Below are 23,731 nucleotides of genomic sequence, written 5' to 3'. Positions count from 1 at the left end.
TTGTTTTCTTTCTTTGCCAGTGCATGACCGTATGACCCTGGTTTTAATAGCTATACAACATCGAAAACAATCGATAATAAAGATACCGTATAGGTTAATTTCATTCCATGTATTTTTTTTTCCTTTCCTGTTACGAAAACAATTCCTAAGGGAAATCTTCATTTCATTGCTCACGCGCTTTTGATTAGCATGTGAAAATTTATATTCGACCTAAAACGTGTCAACTACGGAAACATTTATTGTCAACATTTCTGTGAAATATCAAGACAGGATGATAGACTGTTTTGTTGTTTTTGTTTTTCAGAAATACATTAATAAGGTTCAATTCAGAAAACAGAGCTGTTGGTTTTTTTCTCTCTTCTCGAATATGACTTTAAATCGCCGAGAGAAAACTTGAAATGGTGAAATGAAGGTTCTGCCAAAATCGAGCTGGGTCGACTTGCTCTACAATATTCCAATGCATTTCATCCCCTTGCAACACACCTATGAACTTGTATCTTAATTATCCGCCATTACGTGGTGAGCCAAAGGTGAGTTCTTTACCCTAACAAATGTAAGCGATTACAATGTGCAGACATGCTATATATGTCTCTGCAATGTTGAGGTCAGTTTAAAATACGTGTATGGGTTGCCCCACCCTCGGACATTATAGTGTACTACGCCGTATGTATGTAGCCGACTGCGATTGATAAAGAAGTATGTCAAACCTACAGATCGGAAAATTACAAAGGCCAACTTAAGGAAACAAGATTTTTTCACCGCATAATGTTGGACAAGGGACGTAACCGGCGGTAAAATGTTGATATGTACACATACCGATACGTTGGGATATCATGTGTGATTGTCATACATGGAAACGTATTTCATGGCTACAATAGGCCCAAGGGCCACATTACTCACCCGAGTCACCTTGGCCCAATTTTAAAGATTTTCCCTATATATTCACATGTAAAACTTTGATCCTATTGTGGTCCAAACCTACCCCCGGGGCCACAATTGTTTTCAAACTTGAATTTGCACTATGTCAGGAAGCTTTCATGTAAATTTATACTTTCCTAGCCCAGTGGTTCTTGACTGAGGAGAAGTTTTCAAAGATTTTCCATATAAATTTGTATGTAAAAATTTGATCCCCTATTATGACCACATCCTATCCCCGGGGGTCATGATTTTAACCAACTTTAACCTGCACTATGTCAAGAAGCTGTCATGTAAATTCCAGCTTTTCTGGCCCAGTGGTTCTTCATCAGAAGATTTTTAAATGATCCTCCCTATTTTGGCATTTTTGTGATTATCTCCCCTTTGAACAGGGTATGGCCCTTCATTTGAACAATCTTTAAAGCACTTCAACCAAGGACGCTTTTTGCCACGTTTGGTTGAAATTGGCCCAGTGGTTCTGGAGAATAAGTCGAAAATTGTAAAAATGTTTACATTCGGATAACAGGCGATGAGACAAGCTCAGGTGAGCTAAAACCAACATTGATATACAATAGGATTCTTATACACAAAATGATGCCTAACAATTCAATTCAATTTCAATCTATTTATTGATTCACCTAACATATTGGCATGCATGTTACACAATATGAGACATATAATGATATAATAAACCAAGTACAAACAGTTCATATACATGTGTAAATAAAGGATAATCATAACAAAGCTGTAAATAAAGGATAATCACAACAAAGCTGTAAATAAAGGATAATCATAACAAAGCTGTAAATAAAGGAGAATCACAACAAAGCTGTAAATATAGGATAATCATAACAAAACTGTAAATAAAGGATAATCACAACAAAGCTGTAAATAAAGGAATCACAACAAAGCTGTAAATAAAGGATAATCATAACAAAGCTATAAATAAAGATAATCACAACAAAGCTGTAAATAAAGGAATCACAACAAAGCTGTAAATAAAGGAGAATCACAACAAAGCTGTAAATAAAGGATAGATAATCACAACAAAGCTGTAAATAAAGGAGAATCATAACAAAACTTTAAATAAAGGATAATCACAACAAAGCTGTAAATAAAGGATAATCATAACAAAGCTGTAAATAAAGATAATCACAACAAAGCTGTAAATAAGGAGAATCACAACAAAACTGTAAATAAAGGATAATCATAACAAAGTTGTAAATAAAGGATAATCACAACAAAGCTGTAAATAAAGGATAATCACAACAAAGCTGTAAATAAAGGATAATCACAACAAAACTGTAAATGAAGGATAATCATAACAAAGCTGTAAATAAAGGATAATCATGACAAAACTGTAAATGAAGGATAATCATGACAAAACTGTAAATAAAGGATAATCATGACAAAACTGTAAATAAAGGATAATCATAACAAAACTGTAAATAAAGGATAATCATAACAAAGCTGTAAATAAAGGATAATCATGACAAAGCTGTAAATAAAGGATAATCATAACAAAGTTGTAAATAAAGGATAATCACAACAAAGCTGTAAATAAAGGATAATCACAACAAAGCTGTAAATAAAGGATAATCATAACAAAACTGTAAATGAAGGATAATCATAACAAAGCTGTAAATAAAGGATAATCATAACAAAACTGTAAATGAAGGATAATCATAACAAAACTGTAAATAAAGGATAATCATGACAAAACTGTAAATAAAGGATAATCATAACAAAACTGTAAATAAAGGATAATCATAACAAAGCTGTAAATAAAGGATAATCATGACAAAGCTGTAAATAAAGGATAATTACAACAAAACTGTAAATAAAGGATAATTACAACAAAGCTGTAAATAGAGGATAATTACAACAAAGCTGTAAATAAAGGATAATCATAACAAAACTGTAAATAAAGGATAATCTTAACAAAGCTGTAAATAAAGGATAATCTTAACAAAGCTGTAAATAAAGGATAATCTTAACAAAGCTGTAAATAAAGTATAATCATAACAAAACTGTAAATAAAGGATAATCACAACAAAGCTGTAAATAAAGGATGATCATAACAAAGCTGTAAATAAAGGATGATCATAAAGCTGTAAATAAAGGATGATCACAACAAAGCTGTAAATAAAGGATAATCACAACAAAGCTGTAAATAAAGGATAATCATAACAAAACTGTAAATAAAGGATGATCACAACAAAGCATTGAATTGTCTGTTTTAATACATTTTCTCTGGGTTTAGATCATGTATATTAATATACACCACGTCAAAATCAGTTGTTATTTTCACACTGAAAATATGATTTTTATTCAGTGGATAAATCATTGTATTTCACTGTTGAAAATGTAATACATATTATATATTTCATAAAGCAGTCATACAAAAATGTAACTCATCATCAACAATAGTTTTACAAAACAGACAACAACAGCATTACATGTATTTTGTAATATACATAGTTTTGAATATCTACCATTTTCAATGTCTAAAGGGTGGGCAGATATTCTTAGCTTTATTAAATTAAGAGTGTACTACTTTCACAATTGGAAATTTCGAATTCTCTTGTAATTCATACTTCTTAATTTTACTGTAAAATAGTAATTTTCCATGTTTAGAGAATTTAGTGTTTAATAGTTGCATGTTAGCAATTTAATATAGTTATTCTCCACGTAATTTATTAATATCTATAGTGATGGAAAACATTTGGTTTATTTCTTGATTATGAAATAAAATACAATGGCCAAGTTTCCATACTGTTCGACTGAGTACTTTAGTAGATGTTTTATGACACAAATAATGTTTGTACATTTTTCTTTAAACACTAATAGAGGGCTACTTAATTTGTTTTCCCCAAGAAGGTAGGTGCATGTTTTAGAAATTGAAAGTAGTTAAACTTTTCTTTCAATCTCTGTCATTTAGTTGATTTCTGTTTAATTTTTAGCACTGATTTGAATTAGAAGATTCAGCATAAGAGCCGACTAACAGACGTTTTTTTTTTCTGAATGAAGACCGACATTTTAGTGCATAGCATAAGGTACCGACATGATACAGAGTTGAAAATTGAAGTAGAAAATGTGTAAATCAAGTTTAACTAAGGTATTCTAACAATAATACATGTATTTATATGGTACATTTAGTGTACAACATAATAACAACATGTATTCAGATATCATGGTATACTCATTATAATAATGCTTTCTATATCTGTATACGTCGTTCAGACAATGTTAGAATCTCAATTGATGCTAATCTGAAATTGAGAAACATTTACGCACCTATGGTATATCCAGGAGTGCGTGTTTGCTCTACTCTTAAAATTTATAGGAGCTATGAGATTGGTCACTGTTCGTTAACTTCGCCTTTCATTAGTATTATTTACCTTGGAATATTTTCACAGAATTTTAGAGAAGAAAAGAACATTGTATTTCAGAAAGTTTGTGCATCTTATATTGAATTTGACCAGGGGTTAGCGCGAACGCAGACCCCTACACTTAAAAATTACGTGCCCGAGTAACCCGCATTTGGGGTTATCGCAGACTTCAGCCAAACCGGAGTGCAATGGTAAGGCCTCGATCTGGGGGAACCGCCTTGCTGATCATGGTATCCCCTGCACCAGGTAAGTATGAATTGCTACAGAAAACAGTATATCTTATATTTTTACATTAATAATTTCTTAAAGGGTGTATTAAAATATTAATTATAAAAAAATACATTCATCACCAAACAATGTTCATGATGGTCATCTAACATTGGTACTACTATAATGTTTTTAATTGTATGTAGAAATATTCAAAATATTTAGAACTGAACTGAATATAACACAAAATGTGTTTCATTGTATATCATATAAATCATATACAATATATTGATTATCTTTCCTGAAATATTTCGTACCATAAAATCATACATGTATATCCAATAGAGCGGTTTAAAACATCCGTTACTAACTTTTCCCCAGTAACATTTGACAAGGGTGTGTATAATTCTATCAAACAACGCAAATACAGCACAGCATAACTAATAAAAAAAAAATCTAGAAAATAAGAAAATTTTAAAACAAGATCGATAACTCTTACTTCAAGTACTATATAGTACATGTATATAAAGAAAAACCTGGTTATCTTCCTTGAAACGGATACGATGTTGATTATATTTCAGTATCAAATATAATTAATTGAATGACTACTGATAGAATTAAGTTTAAATTTCCGGAATGTGGTTACCCACCACCCCCTCCTGTTGTTGTGTAATATTGACTATGGCTCTCAGCTTGGTTCGGTAACTCGCGTTCAGTTTTTCCAAAACCTCAGTACAGCAGTGCTATCACTTGAATGGTTAACTGCTGTCGCCAACTTCTGGGGGAAAAGATAATTCATAATATTTAAAGTTTAGATAAAATATTTTTCATACCTTTATCATATTACTACGGAAGCCCATTAGTGCAAACCAAAACTAAATAAAAAACAAAATTATTATATAAAATACGAAATTATTAAATAAAACGAAAATATTAAATAAAATACGAAAATATTATATAAAAAACCAAAACTAAATAAAAAACGAAACTATTAAATAAAAAACGAAAATATTATATAAAAAACCAAAACTAAATAAAAAACGAAATTATTATATAAAATACGAAATTAATTATTATATAAAAACGAAATTATTAAATAAGAAAAGAAACGTACTGTACTGATGTGAACTGATAAGTCATCAATTCTACATGACACGGCAAAGTATTCAGTGCTTGGCATAAACGAAGGCCACCAGTTTTAGCAGCCACACTGGTACACACCGTATCACACCACCGAAACTTAAAATTAGTGTAAAATCAAGTGATTTTTGAGGTACCTGACTGATGGGAGCCATATATTTTCTTACTTATACACGGTCAGCTAGCCTATGATATCACATCACTCAACACATGCAATTTGAGGAATTAATGACTGCAGTAGAAACATACTACAGTAAATCGGATAAATCTGTCTATGCAATAAATACATCATTCACTGGCGATCTGAGCCTTCTCTTCAGATTAATTTTGGGAAATAATACTTTTTAAATTTAATTCAAAAGTTTAAAAACAGATATTTGGATGTGTTATAAGGGTCTAAATGCTCCCCATCTGTATGCGATATCCGACTACATCAGATAACCAAGGAAATTACAAACAAATTTCCAGGTAAACATCGCATAACGTACCACGTGCGTTATCATGACATGGCTTTATTTTATTGGAAAAACACCAGAATTGCCTAGCTACAGGGCGCCGCCATTGTGGACACCCAAAGTTGTGCGGAGAAGAAAAGTTGACAGGAGATCTGATTGGTCATTAACAGAAAATCTTTGTGATGGAATTTAATAGTGAAATATAAGTGATAAAAATGACAGGTGACATAACAGAATATGTAGAAAGATACAGAAGTTATAAGGGAAGATCTGAGTGGAGAGGTGATATTTGGATGGACAATTTCATTCAGTGCGGATCTACACTAGTTGTAAACAGGCCAACATTTGAAGGAAAAACGCAACGGCAAGCCATATATTTTTTGGTGGAATTTTGAAGGGGAGATGATGAACTTTGCTGAATGGTGACTGATTTTTTGAAAATTGGCTTAATAAATAATTGACAGTCATTGGAATTTGTATGGAAGTCTATGGGAAAACATTTGGTGGTGTTTGTCCTATAATGTTTCACGGTGAAGAAAAAGAAATCCGGCCATGATTTATTCGCTATAGCAAATTCTTCTCATCAACTGCTTAAATTCACATGTGAAATATCTGTGAATAAAATGCATTTCTTGGGCAGTACGGTGTATAAAGAAAAGTGATTTGAGGCAACTCGCATTCTAGATTTGAAAACGTACACCAAACCCACAAATTGGAACGAAAAAGTGCACATAATCCTTCAGTTTATAAGGGATTTATAAAAGGTGAAACCATTTGCCATATTTACTTGTAAATTAGCCGACGAATATACCACTTTATCTTAAAATGTAAATTACTATCCGCTCTACGGAAAGAATTTTGGGCTCCTAGATATTGTCTTGTACCAAATACACTGAAATGTAGAGAGTTAATGACAACATGAAACCTTATCGCAATTCACCTTTGAATTAGAACGCTTTACCCGATATAGTATTGCGTTGTGTGACGACACAATTGAATGAGACGATTGAACAATTTGAATGACATGTTTGATGTAATACAGCAAGAGTTTTCATTGGCCAATTACAGCCCGCCCACTTTCTCGAGCGGATTCAGTGTAACTGGAGAAATGTACATAGCTCTCTGGAAAGATCCACCTCTTATAAAAACCTTCGATTTACGGGTCACAAAAAGCTGCGGACGGTTGAGGCCTGAAATCGGTGTATTCTTGTGTTGCTGTCTCACAAACTCAATATAAAAAAATCTTAACATATTTTCCTACTATATACTTGCGTCCAAACATACCTTCAAATATTCATTAAAGCCACACACCACCCGAAAACTCGCAGCTTCAAATGATTTCGTTTGTTGACGTAGCCATGTTAGGTAGCTGGTCAATTTGAACTCTTGCTATTGGTACAGTGTATCTATTCATAAAATCGGTTGTAAGTTATGTATTCGCTCTTCATTTATTATCAACACGAATAATTAATAGAAATTAAAACATTTTTGTACCAGTTTTTGTAAAGGTAAAATAAGCTCTAGATGAACGAAAATGCTACATAAGGACATTAGATGGAGACCGGCCGGCGCGGCCGCTCATGACTAATGAAAGCCGCACTGCCGTGAGTTTAGCTATTTCAATAATTATCATTTAACGTAGTTCCACACTCGTGTGACGTCATAGGATTTTGCAAAGTCAATAATTTAATGATAGGAACATAAATTTTGTTGGAATCTTTTTCAATAGTTATTGTAAAAAATCTTGTTAGCCATAAAATATTTCAAAATTCTTAGTTATATTTGAATAGTCAATTATATGTTTCAAAATATTGAATCCAAGGACAATAACTCTGTTTTCATTCAATTATTTATCAAGTCCATAATGCGATATATTTCCTTTATTTTTGACAAACATTTTACCAAGGTGATAAGGAATCATTATCTGTGTTTTTTCATGAAATTACATACAATTTTAATCCCGAGTGATTAAAATAGCTCAGCTGTATGGTGCCAGACTTCAGTTTTTGATGGGAGTATACATAATCTGGAAGCTATAGATTTGAAATTATTAAGGAAAGGTATGGATTTTTTCCCATGAATAACTATAACAGATGTAACTCTACTAATATAAACAGAAAAAATGATATGTAAACCATGCTATAAGGAAAATGCGTCCACATTTGTTTGTTTTTTAACATTTTGGGGAATAACACTAATTCAATATTTTTCCACATATTAATCTAAAACTTGATGAACATATTGAAAATGACATGTGTTTTAGTTATTGACATGTTTCCCGATAAATAAATGCAATTCAAAAAATATTTTGTTGTTTTTATATTAAAATAACAACAAATAACTGTTTCCAATGAATTTCATAAAAATCTACATCGGGGTATATGACTTTAGTGGTGTATGTAATGAAAATTAATATGGAAACTCTTAACTGTTTTGCCTTTTTTCATTACTCTGAATGTTAATTTATTGATTCCAAACAAAAAAATGCTACCTAAACCCCAAAAATCCAGGACTAAGGACCTACCTTAATAGGACTGGGGTGGTATATTATTTAAACAATTTAGCTAAAATATGTGTGGGGTATTAGTACACATCTAGACGCTATTGTGCCAATATGGAAATGAACTGGGATTCGAATTGACTGGCTACCTAACATACGTCTACGAACGAAATCATCAAAAACTGTGATCCGAGTTTTTGGGTCGTATGGGGCTTTAATAAATATTTGAAGGTATGTTTGGACACAAGTATAGTAGGAAAATATGTTAGGATTTTTTTTATATTAAATTTATGAGACAACAACACAAGAATATAACTTTTTCTTTTTCTTCCTTTGAAGTTTTTTTTTTTCAATCTAGCATCTGGCCGTCATGTTTTCAAATGCTGACTACTCCCGTATAAGGGAATTTGGGCGGACTTATACACATGAACCAATGAGAGTTTCTGTTGCATTTTGCAATTGTATTACAAACAGATTCAATTGTGTCGTCACACAACGCAATGCTATATCGGCCAAAGCGTTCTAATTCAAAGGTGAATTGCGATAAGACAGTTTTTAAAAAAAACCCAACTATGTATATCCATGAGTTAGTCTGCTGTCCTTCCTAAGATGTATATATATCAAATTATATGCATTCTGTCCTCTACCTTTATTTTGTGCTAATGCACATACATGTGTATGTATTAGTTATATACTTGTACCCTTGGCAATGTTGTTTAAATACTAACTTGTATATTTATGTACCTCGTGTACCATTGTATGAATGATTTGAGTGAATAAATTAATTGAATTATTTGAAGAAATTCTTAAAGATTTCAAAACAAACCCTCTAAAGATGGGCTATAGTGATAATTAAATCAATAAAAACAGTACAAGTGGTACTTGATATCGGGTGTAAATAAAAGCAAAAAACCGGGTATACCCCTGGTTTTTATCACCAAATACAACCCACAAAGCAAAAGCTTTTAAATTACTGGCACATCCTCCAGAGAGACAAAGACGTTTTCTCTGTTCTACATTGTACCTATCGTGTGGCTCATACCAACGCAATAAATATTTAAGGGATATGCTCACACCCTCATTTCAGAATAATCAAACTGCATGATAATAATTGTGAAGTGCAAATAGACTTCTGATGAGGCGAATCTGCATGCAGCGAAAATTCAATCTATCGATCAATCCAATCAATTAGCTCAATTTTCACACCGCCGAAACACTTAATTAGTGTAGAGTCAATTAGTGATTGTTGAGGTATGTGGCTGATGGGAGCCATACATTTTCTTACTAGATTTATGGGGGCTAGTGTTGAAGTAATTTTGGAGAAATCCTGTAATCCGATACACGAGGTTTGTGACCTTTCAGGAAACATAGTTGATAAACGTGTAGTGAATGGATAAGTTGGCTAATTTGTAATGTCATTAGGTTTCTGTAAAACTCCATTGGCGATGATCAAATCGCAGTAAATCGAAGAATTAGGAGCTTGTTAAGCTCTACTGACACACACATTATAATATTAAAAACTGTTCTTAATTTCGTTTTTTATTTAATAATTTCGTTTTTTATCAAATTTTGGATTTTTTAAATATTAATTTCGTTTTTTATTTAATAATTTCGTTTTTTATCAAATTTTGGATTTTTTAAATATTAATTTCGTTTTTTATTTAATATTTTCGTTTTTATTAATTTCGTTTTTTATATAAAAATTGTTTCTTATATAATAATTTCGTTTTTTATTTAATATTTTCGTTTTTTATTTAATATTTTCGTATTTTATATAATAATTTTGTTTTTATTTAGTTTTGGTTTGCACTAATGGGCTTCCGTATATTACTGGATACAATGTTCATAAAATATATTATCATTTCAATATGATTATAAAAACATTTTTTATGCAGCAAACATGTTAAAGGGGCATGGACACGATTTGAGCTGAAAATTTTCAAACTTTATTTTTCCATTATTATTGTTTACAAAGTATTTCTAATGGTCAACCAGAATTTGAATATCAGGTGTTGAGTTCGAAGTGAGATACAGCACTTGCAATTCTTTGTTATGTAAACAAGGCACGCGCCATGTTTTTGTTAGCTACAGAACTGTAGCTCTCTGAAAAAATATTTTGACGGAACAGAGAAATACAGATCAACCCCTTATAAAAACCTTCGATTTACGGCACACAAAAAGCTGCGCACGGTTGAGGCCTGACAGGGCCGTAAATTAACCTTCAATTTGGAGGAGGCAGGAAATTAGGCGGGGGTCATACATTTTCTTACTAGATTTATGGGGGCTAGTGTTGAAGTAATTTTGGAGAAATCCTGTAATCCGAGGCCCCCAGACGCTGAGCACATTTTGTGCACACTGAACACATTTCGTGCAAAATCCTTGATTCTAGGGCCTTCTAAGATGTTACTTGACTAACTCATTCTAAAAGAAAGATTTGGAATGCTTTTTAAGGGAGGTATCATGTTCTTAGTTATTGGAAACAACATAAATTCTAATGAACTTTAAATTTTAATTTTTTTGGCTCAAAAGTTGGAGGAAGCAGCTGCCTCCTCCGCCTCCATGTAATTTACGGCCCTGCCTGATATCGTCGTATTCTTGTATTGCTCTCTCATAAATTTAATATAAAAAAATTCTTAACATAATTTCCTACTATACTTGCGTCCAAACATACCTTCAAATAATCATTAAAGCCCCATACGACCCGAAAACTCCAAGCTTCAAATGATTTCGTTTTTGACGTAGACATGTTAGGTAGCTGGTCAACATGTGAAATATCAAAGCTCTAGCACTTACTATTCAAAAGTTATTGCAAGGTTAAAGTCTTCAAAAAATAGGTCTAACTTCAAGATCAATGTCAGAGAGTCTAAAATGTTGGTACCCACGGAAAGGTCTTGCCACAAGGAATACTCATGTGAAATATCAAAATAAAGCTTTAACACTTACTGTTCAAAAGTTATTAGCACAGGGGCTAAGCCCGTTTTGGGCCCGAGCCCTGTGATACCATAAATATAGAAAGGGGTCTAACTCTGACCCAGATAAAAAACGAACCACTCGCTTCAAATGCCTAAAAAATCTTAAATTTGGTATGCTATGCGTAATTTGCCGGTCTTCTTGCATAGATTAATGTTTTAACTACTTGCATGCCAAATTTCAAGTCACAGGTTCTTAAAATAACAAAGATATACGTCATCGTTCTCTCGATTTCACTTGTTTATTTTTACTAGGACATTTACCGGTCCAGGTCACGGAGTCGTTTCTTGCCTGTGACAGCAGCGAAATTCAGACTAGTGTGGAAGATTTCGGACATTTTTAGGCATTTGAAGCGAGTGGTTCGTTTTTTTTTAATGTGGGTCAGAGTTAGACCCCGTTCTATATTTATGGTATCACAGGGTTCGGGCCCAAAACGGGCCCCTGTGGTTATTAGGTTAAAGTTTCAGACAGAATGACAGACAGGACAAAAACAATACCCCCCCCCTCCATCTTCGACCTCGGGGGCATAAAAATACTTATAAACGAGACTATACCTATGTACATGTAAACAAAAACATGGCCCGAATCTTGTTTACATAACAAGGACTTGTGACTTCTGTATCTCCCATGTACTTTGACTATTTTTGCTGATCATCAATAGTAATATCTTGGTTATAAATCATTCTAAACATTAAAAAATAATAATAATATTTGAAAATTCTCAGCTCAAACCGTGTCCATGTCCCTTTAATAGAATTAATCTTATGATCGAATTGATTAATCGCAGGCTTTGGAATGGATATCATAGTATTTAATACCGATATCGTTTATATATAAAAGGGTTAATATAGACTACGATTCTGTACAATGTGAATTTGTTATAACGCGCCCTATACCTTATCGTTATTACAGAAATTACCCAAAATCTGCGGACATCATCACCCTTTTGATATTAAATAGAGATTTATGGAGATTCTTTTTTTTTTTTTAATTCGATTGTGCGACCTATTTTAAAACGTTAATTGGTATTATATGCTAGACACGCAAACATTGTATAATTTGACCCTTTGAGGAAAAAATAACAACAATAAAGTGAAACCCACTCCCCTGGGAAAAAAGTTTCAGTTTTACAATTTATGTCAGGTAATCGCCCTCATGGTTGAACCTTGGCGTAATTTTGTCTACAGCCTGTACAGGATCTAAGTCCTTTTCGTCTTTCTTATATTGTATTTGACCAGGGGTTAGCGCGAACGCAGACCCCTACACTAAAAAATTACGTGCCCGAGTAACCCGCATTTGGGGTTATCGCAGACTTCAGCCAAACCGGAGTGCAATGGTAAGGCCTCGATCTGGGGGAACCGCCTTGCTGATCATGGTATCCCCTGCACCAGGTAAGTATGATTTGACATTTTTCAGAATAGTATATGTATTTAGTGCACCAGTAATGTTTTTAAAGATTATAAATTATAATAATATTGTCATTGATATAAATATTTTAAAGTGTTTCTCATAACAATGAATTAATATTACTACATAAGATTTATATTAATAAAATATTTATAGTATTATATAACTTTTTGAAAATTTGAATACTTTTATCTAGTTGATTGTATTTCAAAAATGTTTTTCTGTGTTTGAGAGGAATAAAGTAAAGCACCGATTATCTTTCCTTTAATTTTTTTTTTTTTTTTTACAAAGATTGTTTTTTGTACATTAATCATTCATGTTTTGCTCTTCCTAACATACATTTAGTAATCATTTGAAATGTGTGACATTTCTGTAAAATTACTATAAATAATGAATTTCTTTTAACCAATTTAACTTATTTTTGCGGGGCACGTTAAAATCAAGATCGATAACTCTAACATTTTACCGGCGGTCAAAATATTATAAATATAGTTAGGTTCACAATATAAGACGTTGGTCAGGCGCAAAGTGGTCATCGACGAGCATTCAACCATATTTCGAACACGTTTTTTCTTTTCATGTATGTTTAATTTTGAAGATTGTATTCGGAAACAAATTTTGGGGCCTGCTACCAGTGCATCGCTAGCAAAGTCGCGTGTTTTTGTAAATATGACGAAATAAACTGGTTGATAGGCGCTCAACACATACTACATCTTTGTTCTGTTGTTTATTTACTAAGAGACTTAGACTAGAAATATTAATTATTCGGATGAGTGAAACGAAGGAGAAAATAATCGATTAGAAGCACCCGTGGGTAACTGACGATGATTTAGCCCTAAAATAATGTACGTAATGTCAAAAGTAACAAGTGAGCCGGTATTTTGATTTGTAAACCGTCATTCACATAAATCTCATTTGCATGGCAACAGTGACCGTCCATATTGAAACACGTTTACACATGTTCCCAGGTTTGACGGGAGCACCTGCTGAAAATCATTCTTGGGAATATAAAAGGTGTCTTAATTTTCTTGACAACCTAAATAATAATTAAATCATATTGGAAAATTAGTGAAATACAATTTGGAATTATCGTACAGCATAGGAATCCAGTCGCCACGAGATACCGTAGTAAAGGGGGAGGGGGTGTTCCTCTTAATATTTCCTCCGATTCTTTAAATTGTTTCATTGCTATCTCCTCATACTGCTTGATCAGTGGCGGATCTAGAAGGGGCTGGGACTACGGGCCCCTTTCTTGTGACCCCAAAAATAAACAGCAGAACAGCATTGGTATTTGACATCATACAAATGGTGCACATGAGGCGTAACACCAACGGTAGCACAAAAGCCCGGGCCTACACACAATTTTCATGAAAAAAAATGAAGTTGTTTATACCTATAAAAAAAAGTTATTAATGCCTCTGTATCTCCGCACTTTCTGGTTAGGGTCACGTTGCATCCTTTGAGTTTCCGTCATTTGTTGAGTCAAAGACGACCCATGGTTCTTCAATACACGGCCAATTCACCATAACATGATCATCTAAATAATGGTACAGAGCCCCAACAAAAATAAAGTTCAATTTATACCTCTTGTCTTGAATTCATTATCATTTTCATTTTTCACCTGATTAAGGTGTTCACAATTTGAAATAAATTTGTCGGAAGGGCATACCAATCATTTAGTTCGTTTCCCTTCGATTTGTGTAATTGTACTTGCTGAAATATAATCTCATTCTAATATGACTTCCTAGGCCTAACTCTTCTATCAGAGTTTTGTTTTACGGATGCTAGCGTTGCAGTACACGTGCACTTAACGCTCTCGCTATTGCGAACTGCTTTGTAGATAATGTTTATATTCTTGTTCTAAATGGCCAGGCTGAGAAGTTAAATGTGGACTTGGATTTCCTCTCATTCCATTTCTGTAACCGTGAAGTACTTGATATTTTTTTTTAAAAACGGCCTACATGTACGTAAAGCAGAATAAATTTGCCTACAAATGACACGAAGTTCGGTTCGTTGGGTGAATGCCGATGCCGAGGATTTCCCCTCTAAGCACAGCGTTTGCTAGTACGAAATCTGAAATGTCACATGCTTCTATCAAAACAAAATGTTACTGTAAATCTACCTACCTTACTACCAGGGACACTTTCAGCGTATCATTATCGATATGTATTATCCATCCGACATTTGAAAGCATCCTCATTTTCCACTTCTAACGATGAGGGCGGGCGTGTCACGTTGTCTGCCGCAGTGTGTCCTCTGCACGTGCTGCACGAGGCATAGAGCGCGCGATGAGATTGGTGTAATTTCCTGTAGATCTGTGTGTCGGGAAATCACGCTAAATTGAATATTGTTTCTAAGATCCAAGTACCATGAGTACAGCAAATGAGACTAAAGTGTAATATTATTCTCACTATGAACAAACTTCACTAAATTACCACTATGTCACAAGTTAATAACCCTCTCCTATAACAAGCATGGCATAAACTTTCTGTCGAAGGTACTGCTTATGTAATTGTATGTGCTGCTTTGGGTAGAAGTGGGTACATGTATCTTACATAATCCAATTGTCCTATCTCCTGCAGCCCTCTGCATCAGATTATACTCTACACATAGTCTTATTTTAAAAAGTTTCTCACGAAATTTGTGAATAAAAATGGTTTGACATTGACTTTAACAGTTACATGTGAGGTATATATACTAGATGGTGGTTTTTTAAATTGATATTGTATATGTTGCTTTTGGTAGAAGTGGATAAGTACCGTCTCATGCTACCACTTGAACCATAGTACTATAACTAACAAAACAAGATATTGTGTTACATACGTGTTTCCATTTCAGATGACCCCCCCCCCCCCCCCCCCCCCCCCCCCCCCCCCCCCCATGATGAGTACTGAATAATGTTCATTGTATATATGTATTGTATTTGTGATCTTATATATTCGGTGTTATGTTCTTTATCGGTATCTAAGATTTATATTTATTTCTTCTTGCAAAAAGTCAGTTGCGGACCCAGAGCCCCCCCCCCCCCCCCCCCTCCTCCTACGACCCACTGTTTATAGATGTCCAAAACTCTGGAATGTATACGTCTTATTTTGTCACAAGTCCAATGTTATTTATTACAATTGTTTTGATTGGACAAAGAATAAAGCCAAACGAGAATTTACACACCAATAAATTAAAAAACGCTATGTATACATACGTTCCTACAGAGTGTGGAGATTATTCAAATTTTTGAAATTTGTAATACAGGGAACGACTTGGAATCATAAGAATCAAACTTTCTTTTTGAGGAATGTATAGATGTGCAAACTCCGGACACTTCACTCACAAACTTAAAATAAAAGTGCTTCGCATTTTATTCAGTTTGTGAGCAAAATTATTAAAGTTTACACATGTGCATCGACAAATTCTTCAAAAAGAATGTTTAATCCTATAATAACTCAGTAAATTAATAGTCCCCCTGTCTCCTATCAGATTTCGCCCTGGACCCACTGAGGACCTCAAGACAGCCCCCAGACACCTATCCATCCCCCTTCCCGTTCAGAAATTTCTAGATCCGCCACTGTAAGTATATTACATTTTGATCACGTGTATAATTGTACGCAATACTTTGATCAGCGACTGCATTTTTCGCCGAGTCCCAATGAGTAAAATTTTTAAAACAATATTGAAAATAAATATTTCAGACATATTGTGTCATAAACTTCTAACCTATTTATAAATTTTTGACCAACATTAGGAATTTCACAAACAAACATACTTGTTTTTCAAACGAAATGTTAAAGAAACCGTGTGTTGTCATTCTTCTACCGCCTAAATACAAATTATTTTTCCATTGATTATGTTAACATGCAAAATAGTTATGTTGACATGCAACATAAATATGTCAATATGCAACTTAGATATGTTTACATGCAAGGAAAATGTGATCAGATATGAATTTTAGGACTCTCTATGCAGAAATTCACAGGACTTCCTACAGGATTTCCTACACAGGAATTTAAAGGTTTTTCTATACAGGAATTTACAGGATCCCCTCTGCAGGGATTCACAGGATTCCCTATGCAGGGATTCACAGAATTCCCTATACAGGAATTTACAGAATTCCCTATTCAGGGATTGGGAATTGAGCCACGGCCGGGAAAGGGGTTTATGTACAAGTATGTCATTTTACATCGTATACGCTTATTTAACTTTAATATAGAAGCGGAAAGAAATAATGGTGGCATTTTCTTTCACTTTGGGTAGTAATGTTCAACCTATCTATTTCACCTGAAAGACGGTGATCGGTAATGGCAAAAACGAAAGTTGAAAAACAGATAATTAAATCCCTTTTTCATGTATACTCTACACATGTAAAATAAACACATGCAAGCACACAAAAATAAACATCATGGAAATGATCCTGGTTGTAGATTACGATGAGGATGTTCATGTACTTATCAAATCATATTTAAAATGAATTCCACACGCAACTAGGTTAAGCTTTGACATGGATGTAATGAAATGATTTTCAGCCGTTGAAGATGCACTGTCGATAATTGTTCCTCCCACCCGACTGTCAAACTCACGAAAAAGGTATTACTGCGCAGGTCCACAACTTTGGGCTCAATATTCTCATTTGATGCGACTTTTGGTAACAGTATAACCATAATAACATAGCTTTTACATAAATGAAATCGTTAAAGACATTTAAAAAAATGCAATGGTTGGTAAATCACCATAGGCGTAGCTTGGGTTCGAATATTACCGAGGCAGGAGGTCTGGGGGGCTGCGCCCCCCAGAAGCTATCGACATTTTAACAACGTAAAAGGCGTTGTTTTTTTTTACCGAGGCAGCTGCCTCGGTTGCCTCAATGGAAGCTACGCTACTGATCACCATTTCAATGAAACTAAATTGCGATATCGTCTTACCTCAGTATAAGAATACAAGTGTCGAGGCATAAATTATTGGCCATAGACCCTAATTTTGGAGAGGGTTTTTGGCGCAGCGTAGTAAAGGTTCCCGGAGAAGCATCTCATTGCACTTCGTACTGTACGGAGTAACAGTAAGTCTCGGCATTATCGCGAGATATCTGAATGTGACATTGAATTATATATAGAGAGAGCTGTTTATTATAAATATTGACTTATTGTTCACTTTGATATTGCATATTTATCCACATCTTAATTCAGGATATGTACTAAGGACAATATGATAATATACTATGACCTTGGCATCGGTCTTTACTGGTGCAGGCAGTTAGAATAGGAAAATTATTTGTGAATAAGGGCGATACGAAGACTGTTCATTGATATTGTGGGAGAAACCAACAGAGGAAGTATGGATTTCGAAAATTTAATGTTACATTGATTGATTGATTGTATCTTGCTTAACATCTCGCTCGAGAATTTTTCACTCATATGGAGACGTCACCAAGACCGGTGAAGGGCTTCAAATTTAGGCCTATGCTCGGCGCTTACGGCCATTGAGCAGTGATGATTCTTTTATAGCGTGCCACACCTACTGTGACACGGGACATCCGTTTTTAAGGCCATCTCCGAGAACCCGTGACACGTGACATTCACACCTGATGCCGAGCGTTTGGCAATGGAACTGTCACTACCTATTTTAACGACTTAGGTCTGTCGCGGCCGGGATTCGAACTTCTCGGCCACCGCGGCGGAATGTTACAATGTCTTGCCCCGTAATACCCCAAAGAGATAATGATGTTTGGTATTTTGGGCAAATTATTTACAAAGACATAAATTTTTGTGACTCTCTATAACACTTTTCATGTAGTTATGTTTTACTAGAATATATATTTGTGCAATTGTGTTGATTAAAAAAAAACCTAATTGCATTTCGCACCTGTGCGTAGTCTATTTAAATTCTTACAAGGACTTAAGTACAGTTCCACATAAAAATCAGGCAGAGGGTGATACGTCAACCGTCATGGATTGTTCGAGAAAGTGTGGTACGATAAAGATACCTCCCTGGTCACAGTCCATAAGCATAGAGCATAGGCCTTCATTTTACTGCCCTTCATCTGTAATGGGGGCATCTCCATATGAGTGAAAATTTCTGGAGGGAGACTTTAAACAATATACAACCAACCAACCATGGGAATCTGATGGGAGGTTAGAAATATTTTATATCTATACTGTTTTCCTTACAAGAAAACAGCTCACCGATACTTGTGTTTGCTTAATGTAACCCAAGAACAGCAATAATATGTGAAGATAAAATCTCTCATTTATTAAAGGAAACAAATGACGGAAATAGAGGTTCACAAACAAAGGCGAGGGGATCAGGAAATAATGAAATATTGTCCTATCATTGCACCAGTTAACAACACATCGGTCCTGATTCCAATATAAATAATTTACACAAATAACAATATCACTGACTAGTTTCCCCATGTTTCGAATGAGGAATAATGATAAGATGAAGTATATTGGACTACATTCATTTCAAATCTCTTACACACGGGTACCATCTTTCTTACAAGTAAAAAAAGAAATGATAAGAACTAATTGAAAGCAATCAAACATCATTTTTTTAATGGCATTCTCTCAAAGCACTTCCTTTGTTCCTCATTCGCCTTTCGCAGACATGCATCTCTATTCCTTTTATTCTTCCTTGGTAAATACCGAAAACAATATGTCATTGTTTCGTTTCTAACATTATTACAATTGTGTTGGGACATATAAACAACTAATTTAGAATTTGAATTGTTTTCAATACGTGAAAATATTGGGGAAAATGATCCAGTTGGCAGCATGATTAAAAGCAAGAGAAGTATATATATCATGTTGAATCCTCTCCCAAACGGCAGCATCATTTTAATTCTGAAAAGAAACAGAACCAAACATTAGTATTGTTTCTGTAGATAAATCTGCATCACAATCGTACATGAGAGATCATACAATCATTTGTCTATTGAGATCATACAATCATTTGTCTATTGAGAGATCATACAATCATTTGTCTATTGAGATCATACATTCATTTGTCTATTGTCCGATATGATGTTACAATTTTGGTTCAAAACCACAAATATGCTTGATACGGTGTCTCCATAGATGGCGCAATACTGTATCTATACGTATAAGATATTTCGGCTGAGCATGTAGACTATCGGAGTTTACAGTGAACTCATAGTTACTTAGTGTAGACGACGGACAATCCGGAAACACGTGTGATGAACATTTGATTTATTACAGTAAATCGATTTCTAATATGTAACAAGGATGACAAACTAAGATGATATTATATTCTATAAAAATGTTGTAAAAATTCTATGTGTGTAGAATGATTTAAGACATCATTATGCATGTAATTAGAACCATATAGTAGTTTACCATTTATATTTTCAATGGAAAAAAAGAAAAGACAATTCTTAAATATGCGTGACCTGGGGATATTTGTACAATACATTATCTCGAATAGGGAAGGGAGATGGATTTATATATTGTTCAGAACTTCATAATCACCAACCTATCTCTGCAAGTGAATATCCTTTTTATCTAACATAATAGTTTTTGTAAAAAAAAATGTTTTCGAAATGCAGTCATCCTGAATATCGTATTTATTGGAAGAGCTCGGGTTGCCCATAAAATGCGAAACTAAGTCGTAAGTTTAAAGTCTAAATATTATTTCATTTTTTTTTTATTTAGTTGTACTTGCACATGAAAGGCGAAGATAACGAACAGTGATCAATCTCATAACTCCTACAAGCAATACAAAATAGATAGTTGGGCAAACACGGAACTTTGGATACACCAGAGGTGGGATCAGGTGCCTAGGAGGAGTAAGCATCCCCTGTCGACCGGTCACATCCGCCGTGAGCCCTATATCCTGATCAGGTAAACGGAGTTATCCGCAGTCAAAATCAGTGTGCCAAGAACGGCTTAACTAATAGAAGAATATTTGTGCAGTAAAAACTGTATCCGACACCTGTGTAAGTTGTCTTTTATAAACATGAATTTATTTAAATATAACATCAATATGCATCAATAGTATCATTATTTGAAAGAGAGTTCCGTGGAGATGCAAGTTAGAATAGATTCTCAGTACCCCTAGCTTGTCGTAAAAGGCGACTAGATAGGGCGGTCTTTCGGATGATACCGTAAAACAGAGATCATAACATGTGTGTCATGATAAAGAATAGGCCGAAAGCATCGAGCATAGACCTAACTTTTGCAGCCCCTCACCGGCAGTGGTGACGTCATGAGTGAAATATTCTCGAGAGGGACATTAAACAATACACAATCAATCAATCAATCTTTTGAAGAGATAATCTTTTGTCGATGGAGTTAAACACTACAAAATACAATGTTTGAGTGGGAACAACCTCATCAAAAGTGCAATATTTATTCCTCTCTTTGTGATAAATTATTTTGTAAAATTTTATGACTAAAATATAGACTTGAAAAACGAAAATTCTTACCTTGTGTCTCGCTAAATGAAGCCTTGTGTTTTAATTTCCAATAACAAAATTAAAGTATTTTAACCTCGGTTCCGAAGAAGGTAGTGCGTCGTCATCTCTAAGCTGACCAGTACATATGCAATCACTTGGATTAATTTTGGTGTATTTGTATAATAATCTCACAAAGGCGCGACACAATTTTCTTTTAATGATGCAACACAGATTTAAACATAGAGTTCATGTTTAAGAATAGAATGTGACAGAGAGAAAAAATTTGATGAACTATTTATAGTTATTTTCAGTTTTGTTTCCTTTTACGAGAAGCGCATGCCACTTACAAAAAGTCCAGTGATCACAATATTTCTAAAAATCAGTATTACAGCTGCCAAAAACATAAACGTTTTTTAAAACTGTTAAAAACCTACTTCTAAAAAGGTGCTCTCCCTGACTTTTAAACTTTTTATCCAGTACACGTGTTTTTCTCAATGACCGTTCGTAGTGCAAATTTCTAAATCTTATTAATACTTTATTTCGTTCATTTCTAAGACTCTGCATATTACTCTAGATAATAATGATAATTAAAAAAAAAAAAAAAAAAGCAAACACATGAAACTTTAGTTATTGATCTTAATATTATAGGGTTTCATTTTCATAATGATCTTAAGTCATACTGTCATTGAATTTCATTTCATTGTGCTGTATTGTTGCAGTCCCATTCTTATTCCTTTATATCTGACATGCAGTTATGTAGTTTTTAAAAACTCTTCCACTTTTGGTGATCGTACTTATATTCCAACTGCCCTTTCAAAAGATGAATTTCTTTAAAACCATGCTTCATTTTTAGACACATTTTATATCCCAGTCAATGGGTCGGATGAATATGAGTTACCGTACCTATACTGGATTCCTAAACTTCATAAAAATCCTTACAAATAAAGATACACTGCTGGATCCAATAAATGTTCTACCAAGCCCTATCTTTGCTCCTCACAAAAATATTAACAGCTGTGAAGGAGAAACTTCAAACGTACTGTGCGACTACATACGCCAGAAGTGATGTCTGAAGAATGTTTTGTAAATTTCAAATCGCAAAACTTTTCTCGAATCAACAACATCAAAACCTATGACTATTCAAAACTTTACGACACCATTCCTCACGATGAATCAAAAACTTTTTGACATCACAGACAGTTGCTTCTTAAACAAAAATGGAAAACGAAATATTCATATCTAGTGATCAGTCATCCACAATAATTACTTAAACACCACTCTGATTCCACGTACAAGTACTCTGAAGTTGAAATAAAAATATGCTGGAGTTCCTCATTCCCATGGGGACGAATTGTGTTCCATTGTTAGCTGACCTGTTTTTATATTCTTATGAAGCAGACGTTATTCATAAACTTCTACGTGAGAAGAAAAAATATCTTGCTAAGGCCTTCAATTCGACATTTAAATATATCGACGACGTTTTATCTATTAACAAATATAATTTTCACTCATATGTCGATTCGATATATCCCTGTTGACTCGAAATAAGACATCCCAGAGTCGTCCACTCCTGCTTCATACTTAGATATCTTATTAAAAGTAGATATTAACGGCAAACTAACAATTCAACAAAATGACAAACGGAATAATTTCAGGTTCTCCATCGTCAACTTCCCATACCTATGTAGCAATATTTCATTATCACTTGCATTTGGTGTTTATCTCTCTCAATTGATTCGATACGCAAGATCTTGTTCTGTGTATGATCCTTTTTTAAATCGAGGCAAGCTACTGACAAACAAGTTGATGATACAGGGGTTTCAACAGTCTCGTTTAAAGTCAGCATTTTGCAAATTCTATGATCGTTATAACAATCTAGTTTGCCAATACAACCTATCACTGGGTCAAATGCGGTCTGCCTTGTTTCATACCGATTGTTAGGCCGTTCTCGGCACACTAATTTTAACTACGGATAGCTCTGTTTATCTGATCAAGATATAGGACTCATGGCAGGTGTGACCAGTCGACAGGGGATGCTTACTCCTCCTAGGCACCTGATCCCACCTCTGGTATATCCAGGAGTCCGTGTTTGCCCAACTCTCTATTTTGTATTGCTTATAGGAGTTATGCGATTGATCACTGTTCGTTATCTTCACCTTTCATATAATTTATTATAGCGTAATTTCGCGAGAAGCACCACTCGCGAAACACAATTACCCGTTTTTAATTTTATTTCTATATTGCTAAAATACATGTAAATACTCTTGATCAACAGAGCACTCGCGAAATTATGTTCTCACAGCTTGACGTTAATTTATACCGAGCGAAGCTCGGGTGGACCGAA

At 34.1% G+C, this 23,731-nt stretch overlaps 2 long non-coding RNA genes and 2 other non-coding genes across 6 annotated transcripts in view; all 4 read right to left on the bottom strand.

The window, feature by feature from the left end:
- Positions 1–15,649, bottom strand: part of LOC125670730 (uncharacterized) — a 42,926-nt gene extending 27,277 nt beyond the window's left edge. For all 3 annotated transcript variants that reach the window (XR_007368377.2, XR_007368375.2, XR_007368376.2), the window contains exon 1: positions 15,113–15,649. This is a non-coding gene — a long non-coding RNA (uncharacterized LOC125670730). The remainder of the gene's footprint in view (positions 1–15,112) is intronic.
- Positions 4,398–4,561, bottom strand: LOC125672464 (U1 spliceosomal RNA). The gene has a single exon (XR_007369001.2). It is a non-coding gene; the product is annotated as a U1 spliceosomal RNA (small nuclear RNA).
- Positions 12,815–12,978, bottom strand: LOC130054466 (U1 spliceosomal RNA). Its single transcript, XR_008802782.1, has one exon. It is a non-coding gene; the product is annotated as a U1 spliceosomal RNA (small nuclear RNA).
- A 3,553-nt stretch (positions 15,650–19,202) lies between the features above and the next one.
- LOC125671736 (uncharacterized) lies at positions 19,203–23,428 on the bottom strand. The gene is made up of 2 exons (XR_007368732.2): positions 21,418–23,428; positions 19,203–19,816 (listed from the first exon to the last, which is right to left on the bottom strand). It is a non-coding gene; the product is annotated as an uncharacterized LOC125671736 (long non-coding RNA).
- Positions 23,429–23,731: the final 303 nt, after the last annotated feature.

Source organism: Ostrea edulis, chromosome 4 (genome assembly GCF_947568905.1).
Source record: "Ostrea edulis chromosome 4, xbOstEdul1.1, whole genome shotgun sequence".
NCBI lineage: Eukaryota > Metazoa > Mollusca > Bivalvia > Ostreida > Ostreidae > Ostrea > Ostrea edulis.
The sequence above is the reverse complement of the archived record's forward strand: the minus strand, read 5'-3'. Positions and strand labels throughout refer to the sequence as shown.